At 46.1% G+C, this 12,857-nt stretch overlaps 1 protein-coding gene across 7 annotated transcripts in view; it reads left to right on the top strand.

Annotated features, from left to right (window-relative positions):
* The window catches only part of SVIL (supervillin), a 214,933-nt gene that overhangs the window by 33,043 nt on the left and 169,033 nt on the right, over positions 1-12,857 (top strand). For 3 of the 7 annotated variants that reach the window (XM_045519224.2, XM_045519221.2, XM_045519217.2), the window contains exon 2: positions 8,039-8,134. The exons of the other annotated variants lie outside the window; for them this stretch is intronic. The gene's annotated coding sequence lies outside the window, so the exon portion shown is untranslated. The remainder of the gene's footprint in view (positions 1-8,038; positions 8,135-12,857) is intronic. 7 annotated transcript variants of the gene reach the window in all.

Here is a 12,857-nt window from a genome sequence, read left to right as displayed (position 1 = left end):
TCTCATCGGCCTGGGTCCCGCACCCATGGCTGGGCACAGAGGAGTGGGCTACTGTACAAGGTCCATCCTTGCGGTGAGGGGTGTGTGGGGTGTGATGGGGAGAGAGGAGGAATTACCAGGTGAAGAGAAGGTCCAGGCCAGACAAACCCACGTCTGTGCTGGGAGGGCCTGCTGGTGCAGAGTCAGGGGAGGAAGAGCAAAGTGGCCACCCTACCCTCCTGGTAATAGTCAGGTGAGCCTTGAGGTTGCGGGCTGAAGTATAATGCTTCTCAAACCTGCTTTTATTTAAAGTATCCGAATAGCCAAGAAGGATGAGCTCACAGTTGGGGGTGAGGGTGGGAGAGGGAAACAGCCAAATGCCGACTTAAACAAATAATGGAAACAGTATGAATTTCTTCACTGCTTTATAAGCTATGGGAGGGGATTCACGGTGGGCTGGGGGTGGTGCCCAGACCCTTCTGTGACATTTCCAGGCTCCTGTTGGTAGAAGGATTTTTACAAGTGTGTCTCCTTAGTGGGAGGGTGCCCCAGGGACCACGTGGTAGGTGAGGGTGTTTGGGGAAAATCCTCAATCTCAACTTCTCAGCGAGAAACATGACTGCTGAACTTTGTTTTACTGTGAATTTCCAGCATCCCCAAATGAAGTTGGTCTCCACGTCTCCTCCAGCATCATCTTCATCCAACTCTTCAAGCTTCCTTCTTATTTCAGCAGTTTTGTCTTATGCTGTGAACAGTCTCAGTCTTGGTAAAGTATCTGCTGGAGATATTTGGAGCACCTTTTGATTTGACATGAATTAATTTCCTTTATCTGTGTTTTTACTCTTGCTGGTGTCATCTTTTTCCTTTTTGAAGAAAAATCACAATTCTCTAAGTTCGGAAATTCGCCTTCATCTTTGCTGGGTCAGTCAGACTCCAGGCGTGCAGACTTTTAAAATCGCCCTCCAGTTCTGACACATCTGTCTAAAAGGAGAGTTTAGAAGCCAAACCACTGTCCAGCTGGTTTGGTTTCTTTGCTTCACAGCCTTGCATTTTCACCTACCCACGTGCCCAGAGGAATGAACAGGGCCATAGGTGGTCCTGACGGCAGGTGCACTGAGGCCTGGCCGTGAACCACCTTCTGCTCTCCTGCCTGGAGATGTGGCCCCATCTGGCTTCCCTTCCAATGTGCCCCCTCCACCACCAGTACCACTTGCTAAAAATTTTAGCAAATCTTGCTGGAAAAAACCTCTTTGTCAGTTTGGCCTCAGTGTGTCCGGAGCTCTCCTCAAGACCATAGCGACTGGATAGCAGTTGTTCAATTATTAAAATCCACTCTTTCATTCCACTATCAGACGGAGGAAGGGCCGGCCTAAATCCAGCCTGTCGACCAGTTGTTCAGATCTGTCTTAACTGCATTAAAATCAGTGGTTTTACGGTGTCATTTGATGACAATGCTCTTCCAGCCTGGCTGGCTCCCGTTTACTTTTAAAACAGGTGCAGCTAGACGGGCACCAAACTTGATCACCTTGTCACCTGTTACCAGTTTTCCTGTCCGCCTTGACTCTGAAATGGAGCTTGAAGGAAACTTCCGCCAATGTTTAATTAGTTTGCATGAAGGCAGTTCTGCTGTCTACACCTAGCGCCCAGGCGTCTTTTTAACTTTTGGATGGGGGTTAATTAGGTTTGTTTGCTTATTTTATTCATTTATTTTTTAATACAGGTACTAGGGATTGAACCCAGGACCTCGTACATGATAGGCATGCACTCTGCCACTGAGCGATGCCCTCCCTCCAGATGTCTTTTTAAATACAAACTATGGGATGTGTTTTCCTTTAAAGTTTGCCTCTTTTTGAGAGGAGTGGGATGATTCAGGTGGCAGGGTTTTCTCATGGGAGACATCAAGGTTATTCACCCTCTGAAATGACGAATTAGTATTTTATTTCAATTTTATTTATTTATTTACATGTACTTTTTAATGGAGGTACTGGAGATTGAACCCAGAATGTCATGCATGTTAAGCACACGCTCTACCATTGCACTGTACCCTCTCCTAAATGAGTGTTTTAAATAAGTAGTTGGTACTTTATAAATAATTTAACTTGGCCACTGAGGCCCTGGTTTTTGCTTTGTCTTCATTCCTGATTCACCTTCATTTTTGTGGAACCCAGGGCTTCGCCCTCTGGCAGAAAGAGCCCACTAAGCCCTGGGACCCTGATTTGATCAGTTTCCTAGTGTCTGCCCTCGGAAGTGCTGCGAGGGGTGGGGTGTGTGCAGGAGAGAGAGGAGCCTGGCTCTGCGGTGGTTCCTTTGTCTGCTCTCACTATAACCATCTTTCCTTCTGAATTCGCAGTTACCCCAGAACCCTCAGTTTCTGGCCATTTCTGTCCCTAAGATTGTTTATTTCATGTCAGTCTCTCACCTGGTGGTTTCCCCACACATTCTGAATTCTTTAGTTTTGCTTTTCCTCTTTCGTTATGTGAAGACAGCATTAAATCGTGTTTTGGGAAACCCTTACAAAGTAATTTTTGTCATTTGCATCCTTGTTTACACAGACGAACATCTTCTTACTGGGGTGCACTGGTCATCCATCCTGAGTCTCAGGGGTTCTCTATGGAATGCGGGGACATGGTGTCCTTCAAGAACCTCACTGGACTCCCTCGCCCATCACAGCTTCTAGAAGCTGGAATTGGTATCAGTCCATCTGTGGGGTTTGGGGCAGAACACTCCGTCTCCTAAGCTTGCTTCTAAAATGGGGGTAATATTTACTGATGAATGAAGATTTTATTAATGTCGGTGATGAACTTGCATAGGTCAAGCACATAGATACTCTTACTTCTTTCAGGAGGAGCTGCTGGTAGTCTGGCTTTTCTCGCATTTGAAGGCATCATACTTAAGAAGAAGGCCTTGGGGACTGTTTCTAGGTGGGGAGAATGGGCTGGAATTCACAGCTGTCTTGTGTGTGTGCAGTGGTGCTGAACACAGCCATTTAGCACTAGATTGCAGAAGGGTCTGGAACAGCCCCTCCCACCCCCAGAGCCCTGTGGGGGTCCTCGCTCTCCAATGCTGCCTGACACCATTCCTGCGTGGTCCCCAGCCCTCTCTTTCCTCTGCTTCCCCAAGTATCTCTAGGAAAATACTGTCCTTCAAATGAGCAATCCTGCATTTTGACTTGAAGAGCCAGACAGTGGGAAGGTATTTGGTGATGTCTTCACAGTGGAAATCATCTGCGCTGTGTATGTGTATATTGAAAGGGGGAAGAATATTCTAGACTGTTTTGGTTTTTCCGTCCTCCTTCCCTTCCCCAAGTCCCCAGATAAATACACAACGCAGAGGTCCCCAGTGGACTCTGGGGCTGCCCAGCTTGGTTTGAATCCTGGTTTGGCTCTGGCACCAGAAAAAGTTGCGTCACAGTTTTCTGACTTGTAAAATGGGGACAGTTCCCACCTCGTAGGGTTATTATGAATTTTAAATGCATATGGAAAACACAGTGCCAATACTATGTCAGTGTTAGAGATCATTAAACCAAAATTGTAAGGGTCATTTCTCTTCTGGAATAACTGTGCGGAAAAAGGGTTTTAGAATGTTGCGTACAGAAGTATTACTTTTTCTGTATTTTCACAGTAATGAATAAAATTCCTAGTCACAGTTTTGGATGGAAAGGATCAGCCCTAATTAGAGAAAACCTCTGAGGCAGCTTCCCGACATTTCAGAGTGCAGAAAGGACCTCTCTTTTGTGTGTAGCAGGAAAAAGAATAAGAACTCACCCCCTGAATATCTTGTGTACAAAGTACTGTGCTCCGTGCTTGGCGCTTAAAGCTGTAAGAATCTTACGACTTTGTAGACCCATTTTACAGACTAGTGGAGGTTTGTCGAGGTGAGGAAACTGTGGAGTTAGGAAGTGTTTGAAGGCAGTCCATCGGATTCCTGAGGCCACCTGGTCCCCCTGTTTCTCAGGCTAGAAGACTGCTCAGCAAACGTGAGGGCAGGCGGGTTAATCACGCTTATTAGCATCTTAATGACATCATCTCTTAGAGCTGATGGGAAGTCTCCTGGTGCGTTTCCTTTAGAAGGCACTTTTAATGTTGACAGGCACCTGCTTCTAAAGTCAATTGGCCAAAAAATCCTGAACCCAATCCATGACTTCTTGTTTCCCATGATTTGGTCAAGTTTCCCTATATAAACACTTCCTTTTTAGGGCTGTAAGGCAGCCCAGCTTCTTCCTCCAGGTTGATGTAAGTCACTAACCTGGGTGAGCAGAGCAGGGATTCCCCTGGTTCTGGAATTTCCAGTCACCCACTGATTCCGCTCCGGAAAGGGGACCAGAGCTGGGGGCTCATCTGATTCACTGAGCGTGAGTCTCAGATATTTGGGAGGGTGGTTTTGAGCAACTTCTTCTTGTGGTTCTTAAGACTACAGTGAGTGGTGAAATGGTTCAGGCATCTACGCGGGATTCCCCACCTTTGTTCTTCAGACTCAGTGGATGTGGGAGCTGGGAGATTTGTTGTCCTTCCTGGAAGGAAGTGTTAGTCACATCTTAACCCTGAGTTAGACATTTACGCTCATTTGAGAAATAAGCAAATCTGACAAGACTGAGTCAATGATTTTGGTCTTGACCTTTGAGACAGGATTAGTAAACTGAATCATAAATTATCATTTTGGTCACAGAAGCTAGAAAGCTCCAGTAAGTGAATCTTTCAAATTTATTTATTATCTTACATACTTTCAGTTGTTCATCATAGATTATTTGGGCTCCTAGTATTTTGCAGATTTGGAAAATAAAAGAAAAAATATCTTTTTACTATCAGTCATTGCAATTTTATTTAATGGAGAAAAATATTCTCTTCCTTTTCTTATTCTTCCAGAAGAAAATGTTCCACTAAATAATTGATGCTTCTGAAATGAAGCCTTGTGTTCTCATGATACTAGAATCCCTTTCATTATCTGAGTGAATGTGAAACAGCCCTGAATATTCACTATTTTTGTACAATAAACATTTTGAACATGGGAAAACTCAGCCAACTTGATTGTTCTCTGGTGAAGTTCAGACCATGAATTATACAGAACAACAGACAATTGCAGATGATAGAACTGATCACAGGATGCGGATCAACAACTATTAAGACCCTTATGAAAGTTTTTTCATGGTTTGGTTCAAATAAAATAGGATGTAAAACTTAATTATATAATTCAGGATGGGAAATATATTAGTATACTTTCACATTTTTTAAAAGAATTGAGACAAATATAGTCATTTGTAATTTTGTAACCTTTTTATTTTGTATAAAAAATATAAAATTATTTTTATGGCAGAGGAACAAAATAAAAACACAGTGCCCCTACTATTTCATGCTCTGTATCTGAAGTTCCCTGCTTCTAAAATGTATGTTTGTCTTGAAAAAATATAAATACCCTCCATATTACTGATTTATACTTTTAAAAATTCTTTCTGAAGATTCTACAGTGGATCCTTGTTACCTGAGGATAATTAGAACCAGAAAAAGGCCATGTCAACTGAATCCACTTAAAAGGGGACCAAGATTCATAATATGATTTTAAAAAGTTTTGAGACTTTGTCTTGCAAACTCTGAATTTCATGAAAATAAATTTTTTAGTTTATATTTAACAAAATTTAGGTGATCATTTTCACCATGGCTATTAGAATGAGCAATGCAAAAATCAAGTGTTGATTGTTTTGAGAAGAGTAAATTTTGGGACAAAATTGTGTGATTTGTATATTGTGGTACCTTTTAAATCCCGTTTGGCGTGTCCACCACATCTTCAAGGTCATCAGTTTTACAGAAATATTTGAGGTTTTTCTCATTTTCCTTTGGGCCTTTTAGGTTCTTTTATATGGAATGCCAACTCCTGTATTGAAATCCCTACCTTGCCGCAAACTTAAAATGTTTCTCTTTAGTGATCCTCCCCTCATCCAGCTGCTCAGTCCACACCGGCCCTTGTTTTACCCGCTGTTGGGGAAGTGCTCTGATGCTGTTTTGATTAAACTCATGAAATTCCGTATTTGCAGAGGCAAAAATGTGCAATTTCACTTTGCAGTGAACGTAGGTCCTTTCGTTGGAGGAACAAAACTCAAAACTAACAGGGTCAGGAAAGATGCTGACGGTGAATAAGGATGGAATTCTGAGTGGGATTTAAACTCATAAAATGGTTGACTATTAGGGAATATTGCTGAGTGGTGAAGGCAATCTTCCCTAAGAAACTTCCTCACCGTGTAAGGATCTGGGCAACGACTGCTCAGATAACCAGGACCCCTAATTTATTTGCATGAGTCCGTCGCCGTGTGCTCTGTGGAGGAGAGGACAGATTCGTGCTAGCCTCAGTTCTGCCAGTAAGGAGGTTAATGATAATGGATAAATCACGTAACTTCTTTTGGTATAATTTATTAACCTATAAAATGAAAATGTTAAGCTCAAGTCCCTTCTAGTGTGACAACATTCTGTGATTCTGAAGCGTTGGCTGTTTTAAGGCTGGCAAGAGCTTTATCACACTGTTTCCATATAAGCCTAGAATTTAATAATCGTCAACCAACTCCTTTTAGTTTATTTGTACTATTCCCATAGTCCACCAGGAGAAAAATATAAAAGATATAAAACAGATAAAAAATATATATATCTATATTGTGTATCTATATATCTTACAGTTGCGCTATATATAGGTATATAAATGTATATTTACATATATCTACATAATATCTATATCTATATGTATCTTATAATTTCCATAGCTACATCCATATGTAATCATAGTTTTGGTAAAGTAATCAGCACTTTGGAACAATTTTAAATTCTGCTCTTTTCAATAGTGTTATCTCTTCTGTGTTTGCTTACATCTTGAAATCATTTCTTTTTCACTTGTATCTATTCTAACGGCTGCTACTAGTAACAATAATAATAATCCATTGAGTAAATGTGTTTTGATACACTTAAATATATCCTGGCAATGGAGCATCTCATTACTTAAGAATTTGGGGGGGGGTAGTTTGGAGGTCATGTGACTGTGGACATCCCTGAGGGCAGTTTTGTGAAGAGCTGCTCACACCCGTCGCCTTTTCTGTATGCCTTTTGCTGCTGCTGTAAACAGGAAGAAACACACTAAAGCAAAGGTCTGGCTAAGAGAAGCAGGGGGAGGAGCCAGAAAAGCTGGAAGGACGTTCCCTTTGCTGCTGCCAGGCTGGGCAAATAGAGATCCCGGGGAGTCTGGCATAAATAGAGGAAACAAGAAAAGACCCAGAACCAGGGGTCCTGATGCATCTTTGGAGGTGTGGCTGCCTCTCCACAGTCACCCCGGAGGGCTGGTGACCTTTGGTTTCTGCAGTTGCACTGAGCCTGCTCCAGAGAACAAAGCCATCAGACGTCACCAGAGGAGACAGTCTCAAGGAGCGGACGTGCTCAGAGCAGTGAAGCCTCCGCCAACAGAATTAGCAAATCCTACATTATTAAAAATGGCAGCACTGTTTACTTTAATTCAAGACCTGAGAGATTGTCAGTGCATACTTGGGGGGATCACAGTTTGTGCATTTGTTAAAATTCAGTTGGTTACCTCTTAGCAAGATAAAGGAAGCATAGCTGACACTTCTCCCTCCCCACCGGTACGTGCATCCTGTCTGCTTGGTCTGCGCATGTTTGTGTGGGGGAACAGTTTGCGATACTTGTTTAACAGAACTTGCCACAGTAGTGAGGTGATTATTGAGTAAGAAGGGGAACTTGGGGTTGCTGAAATAGGAGGTAACTTGGTTGTTTACAGTAACTGATGGCAAATGTTTTGAGTTGAATCAGGTTAAAGTGGATTCAATTAAGGCAACTTCAGTCGTGATTGAAAGTACAAGTAGAAAAAAATGTTATAGAAATTGCACATCAGTTTCACCTTCCACCGTGCATGTCAGTTTCACTCTCCCACCAGCCAGCGGGATATTGAGAAAGTAGGGTGTAGTCCAGGATTTTCAGAGGTTACCTTAAGTGCAAATGAATTTATTCCATCTCGTGTATGTATTTCTCAGCTTTAGAAGTTACATCCTATCATTTTGAAAAATAATTTTTCACAGATTCCACCTTCACTGGAGACTGGTCGTTTCCTAAAACTAAAGGAGAAGCCCATGAAGAGATGACTTCTTTCTGAGTTTCGAGGACCAGAATAAAAGGTAACTACTGATGATTTCACAGGGTGCTTGCAATACTGTGGTGGAGACCAGCTGAAATGGCAGCAGGCAGAAGAACCAAGCATTTTAGATATTTGCTCTGACACCCACAAAAGCACATACTACTCTCATTTACTTCTGTGATCTTTTTAATAAGCAAAACTTAGTGTATTCTTGTAATATAAGCTTTCTGGGTAGACCTGCCTGAGGGTTGAGGTGTGACCCAGCAGAGGGTTTTACTTCTTTTCTTGCCCACATCCCTGGGCATGCCTCCTAGGCCTGTGTGACATCCTCACATTGAGAGAGAGAATGTGAGAATTTCCAAGACAAAAATGATAGAAGGATAGCTAAAGTATAGGGGCTTATCTCAATCACACATAAATTTGGTAAAACTGAGTCACCGGCAAGCTTAGCCCTTTCTGCAGTCCCAGCTCATTAAGCCCTATAAGAGCTGATGTCCTCACCAGGGCAGGACCAGCTCTGTCTCTGGCTGGGCTCCGGGGGCAGCACCTCTCTCCCAGCCACCTAATCCTAAAGCTGGTCATCCTCTCCAAGCCAGAGGGCATCCTCTCTGGATGCCCTGTTCCCGTTTCCCAGAACTCACAGCCAAAATCTCGGGACCACTGTTAGCTCACTCACTCTTCCCCAAAAGATTATCTTTCCAAAATCTGCTCATCATATTTTATGCTCAGGGACCATCACAATTCTTGCTCTCCAATTCTCAGAGTATCCATTTATTTTTTCCCTCTTCTTCAGATTGTTCAGCTTAATGATTGGATTTATAGCTAGAAAGAAACCACATTTAAATTTGTACCCCCCCCCCTTTTTTTTAGCTAAGTTGATCTAGGGCCGGTGGGTTGAGGATTATAAAGAAATATCAGGAGAATTTTTGAAACCTCTGACTGTGTAATGAACAGGCTGCCCTGCCTGGAGGAAGATCTCTGTTGATGGAGGCACCTGGATAGAAATTGCTCGGCTGTCTGATAAGCAGGCTGTTGGAGAAGAGGAGCCACGCTGAATGGAAACAAAGTTTTCTAGGTTCCAGCCAAAAGGAATTCTACAATTTCTTGACAGATGGCCCAAAGGAAGCGAAGTTGTTTTGTTTTGTTTTGTTTTCTCCCCCACACAAAAAATTAAGCAGAGATAGTCAACTAGATTATTGCACTCTAATTTCCAGTGCTGCTTTCTCCTGGAGGTGACTTTCTTTGACTTCCCATTCTCAAGCAAAGTTCCTGAAGGGCTGTCCCGAGAGAGGATTCTGTGGGCGTTCCTCTGTGTGGGGTGGTGCTCAGAGTGCCCTGGAGGGAGGGGTGAGCCAGGCACAGCGCACCCTGAATCAGGGTAAATGACAATTGGATGGATGGGGTGGGGGCAGTGATAAAAAGTGATGAGATGCTGTCTGATGCAGCTGTGTGTGTTTTGCTAGGCTGGGAGGGAGATTATGTGAGTTGATTATAAACCTATTAGGAGGATCTTAAGATGACCTTTGAACCCCTCCTGCTCTGCGACCCTTGACACTCTGGAGTCTGCCTCCCGCAGCCCCAGTTGCCATTCCTTGGGGATGGCAGGGGGGCAGTCACAGCACGTGAGGTCAAGCACAGCGTAGTCGTCCTCTTTGAAAATGTCTGTAAATTTCAGCCTCTGAAAGCCTGTTTGCATTGTAACAAAGTTTTTAGGTCTTATTTCCTCATCATGCCTCCCTCACCCCAGCAAGCATTTTCTCCTTCCTTCTTAATGAGCATCACTCAGATGTCCTTGCCTCCTGTCATGGGTTTAGTGGGAAGAGTTGCTTCCTCACTTAGCACTAGAATGTTAGCGCCATAAGGCAAAGGATTTCTGTTTTCTTTGCTGCTTTACACCAGGCGCCTGGAACAGTGTCTGGGACATGGAAGGTGCTTGATCAGTACTTACTTAATGAGGTAATAAATGCATCCTCCTGACCAAGAGTTCCTCGGGGCCGGGACTCAACTCTTTATTCATGAGTTTCTTGCTGGCCTGACCCAGCAGCTGCCCTCTCACCGACTGCTGGTCCATGGGCAATAACCCACCCTTGGTCCCCTTGGAGGGGCTGAGGAGGGGGTGTGCTGTGTGGTTACTGTCTTGGAAACCACAGGTTAAGCAGTCTGCTACTGAGAGCTTTTCCAGGATGCTTACAGATGCGATAGCAAAGGGAAGCAGAAGCCAAGAGGCAGTGTCGGCATCCAGGGCTCTCCTGCTCACTGTGCTCACCAGCCCCTCCCAGGAAACATCGCTGATGGGCTGCGGTGGGGGGGGGGGGGGACAGGGAGAGGTGGGGGCAGGAAGGGCGTGTGCTGGCTGTCACAACCAGCGGAGTCTTCCCCTCTGGTCGGGTCTGAGAGGAAGTCACGTGGCGGAAAAATGTCTGTCCCTGATAGGGGGTTAAAGTGGCCCTGGCTAAGCTCTGCCTCTCTTTAAATAAATAAAGGAGCTCAGACAGGAGCTTTATTGCAGGGAACGTGATTTGATTTGCAGTGGATAAGAAGTCTGGCTGATGGAAGAGTCTAATCTAATTCTGATGATCTAATAATATCTTTCAGTAGGTGCCCTGAGGGTAAGTTTTGGTTGTTGGCTTCCCCCTACCCCAGGTGATCACACAGAGGAGGGCGGTAGGCAGGCTTTTCCCGAACGTCTGTGCTAAGTGAGTTTATCTGGATAGGAAATTGTAGGTACAAAACTTAATTGTAAGATTTTTAATCCCCCCTCCCCCTTCTCCCCCCCTTCTCCCTCCTGCCCCTCCTCCCCCTCCCCCATCCCCTTCTCCCCCTCCTCCCCACCCCCTCCCCTTCCTCCTCCATCTCTTCTCCCCCTCTCACTCTCACCCACCCTGGGCTGACACTTCAGAAATTGCTGTGGCTTACCACGTCAGGCTCTGTGCTGAGGCAGCGAGTCTCTCTCGTCATCACCATGTATTTCTGAAGCCCTCACTCACTCTGTGTCTTGTCACCACTGCCACCTTCTCCCTTCTGCTGCCAGTGCTTTGAGTCTCACTCCCCAGCCCTTCCTCGCTCTCCGCCCCTTCCATGCTCCCCTGCTCCACCAGTGTTCCGTGGGCCCCATGCCATCCCTTCCCAGGGTCACCGTCCGATCCTCCTCTCTCCCGCGGCCCCACTCCCTGGGACTTTCCCTTGGCCTCAGCCCTGCCAGGCTCTGGGCCGCCCTCACCTCAGGCCCAGGATAGCTCTCAAGGGGCCGCCCGGCAGGTAATGCCCGGCACCAGCACCGGGGGAGCCTCTTCTGCAACCACCTCGTCCCCCCTCCCCTCTTCTGAACTCTGTCACCCTCCCGAGATGCACATGCACTTGTTACAGCCCAAATCTTTGCCTGTAGCGACAGGGCTGACGCCTAGTCTCAGCATGGTCGAGAGGGCCCTTCTGATGCAGCCTCCCTCCCCGCCCAGCTGGCCCACGTCCTGGGCGTGCTGAGTGGCTCTCAGCCTCCTGTAAATGCATAGCTCAGACTCCGCCTCACGGCCCCACACGTGCCGTGCCTTCTGCCTGCAATGCTTTTCCCCTTCCTCCTCCTGACTGGTCACTGAAGATGTCACTGGGTGCCTCCTCCAAGAAGCCAGCTGGTCAGGGGCCCCTGCTGGGGAGAGGGGCTTCTGGGCCCCGCTGGACAAAACTTTTATGAGAGCACACAACAGATGGCGTGATTTAGATGCCGGTCTCAGCTGAGCAGGCCTGGATGAAGGCGGGGCTGGGTGCCTGGCCTGTAGCATCACCCCTAACACACGGGCGTTTAGAGAGTGTCTGGTTTTCTGACTGTTCATCCTTAGACTTTCCAAGCCATACGCAATGCTTTTTGTTTCAGGTTGTTTTTCTAGCAAAATATTTGATAAAGAAACCTCCTCTGATGCAGAGGAAGACAGAACACACAGATCGAGGTTGTCCTTCCTCCTTAAAACAGCTTCGGTGGCTTTGTTAGCTGCTGACGTCTCCCAGGGATGTGCCATGTGGATCGTGGATAGATCGTGACATTGGAGAATTCAGTACAAGTCAGTGGAGGGAGATAATCTCTCTTGCCCACACAAACAGCTTCAGACCTGGGGGTTTTTCGTTTTATATGCAGGGTGCGACCAGCAGGCCACTGCCAGGAGATGGCCTTGCCTCCAGCTCCGATCCACTCATGGTCCCCTCGTCCTGGGTGTGAGGGGAGGACCACCAGGGAGCAGAGGGCCAGGAGGGCATTTCAGCAGTCACCCAGCCCCTGAGGCTTCTGCTCCATCTAGTTACCTCATTTGGACAAAACCTTGTTCTCTGTGCTCCACGTTGGTTGACCACATCACACTGAACAGAACTCCTCCAGGGGACGGTGCCTTAGCTCACCTCTGACATAGACTGCCAGGCCTGCATGCAGGGCTCAGGCATGATCTAGACCCAAGGTCCTGCAGATAAGCAGATTCTGGCTTCACCGCTGGGGCGTCTACCAGCACGAGGGTTAATGATGTTCTAGTGATGTTAACCCATGGCTCAAAGCATCACTTCACACCTACAGTGAAGGGGCCGGATGGATGACCCCAGAGGTGCCTGCCTGCTTGCATGTTTGGGGTTCTCTGGGCCAAAGGTAGAGCATGAAGAGGTGATAGAGGTGGAGGGAGGACGTCAAACGTGAATGGCTTCTACCCGAGCGCTGGCAGCACCCATGGAAAGGGCTCTGCTCTTCCCTCTTTCCTCACTGGCGTTTGTCGTGGCCCATGAAACTGTGC

The sequence above is a fragment of the Camelus bactrianus genome, chromosome 35, assembly GCF_048773025.1.
Source record: "Camelus bactrianus isolate YW-2024 breed Bactrian camel chromosome 35, ASM4877302v1, whole genome shotgun sequence".
Taxonomy (NCBI): Eukaryota; Metazoa; Chordata; class Mammalia; order Artiodactyla; family Camelidae; genus Camelus; species Camelus bactrianus.
The sequence above is the reverse complement of the archived record's forward strand: the minus strand, read 5'-3'. Positions and strand labels throughout refer to the sequence as shown.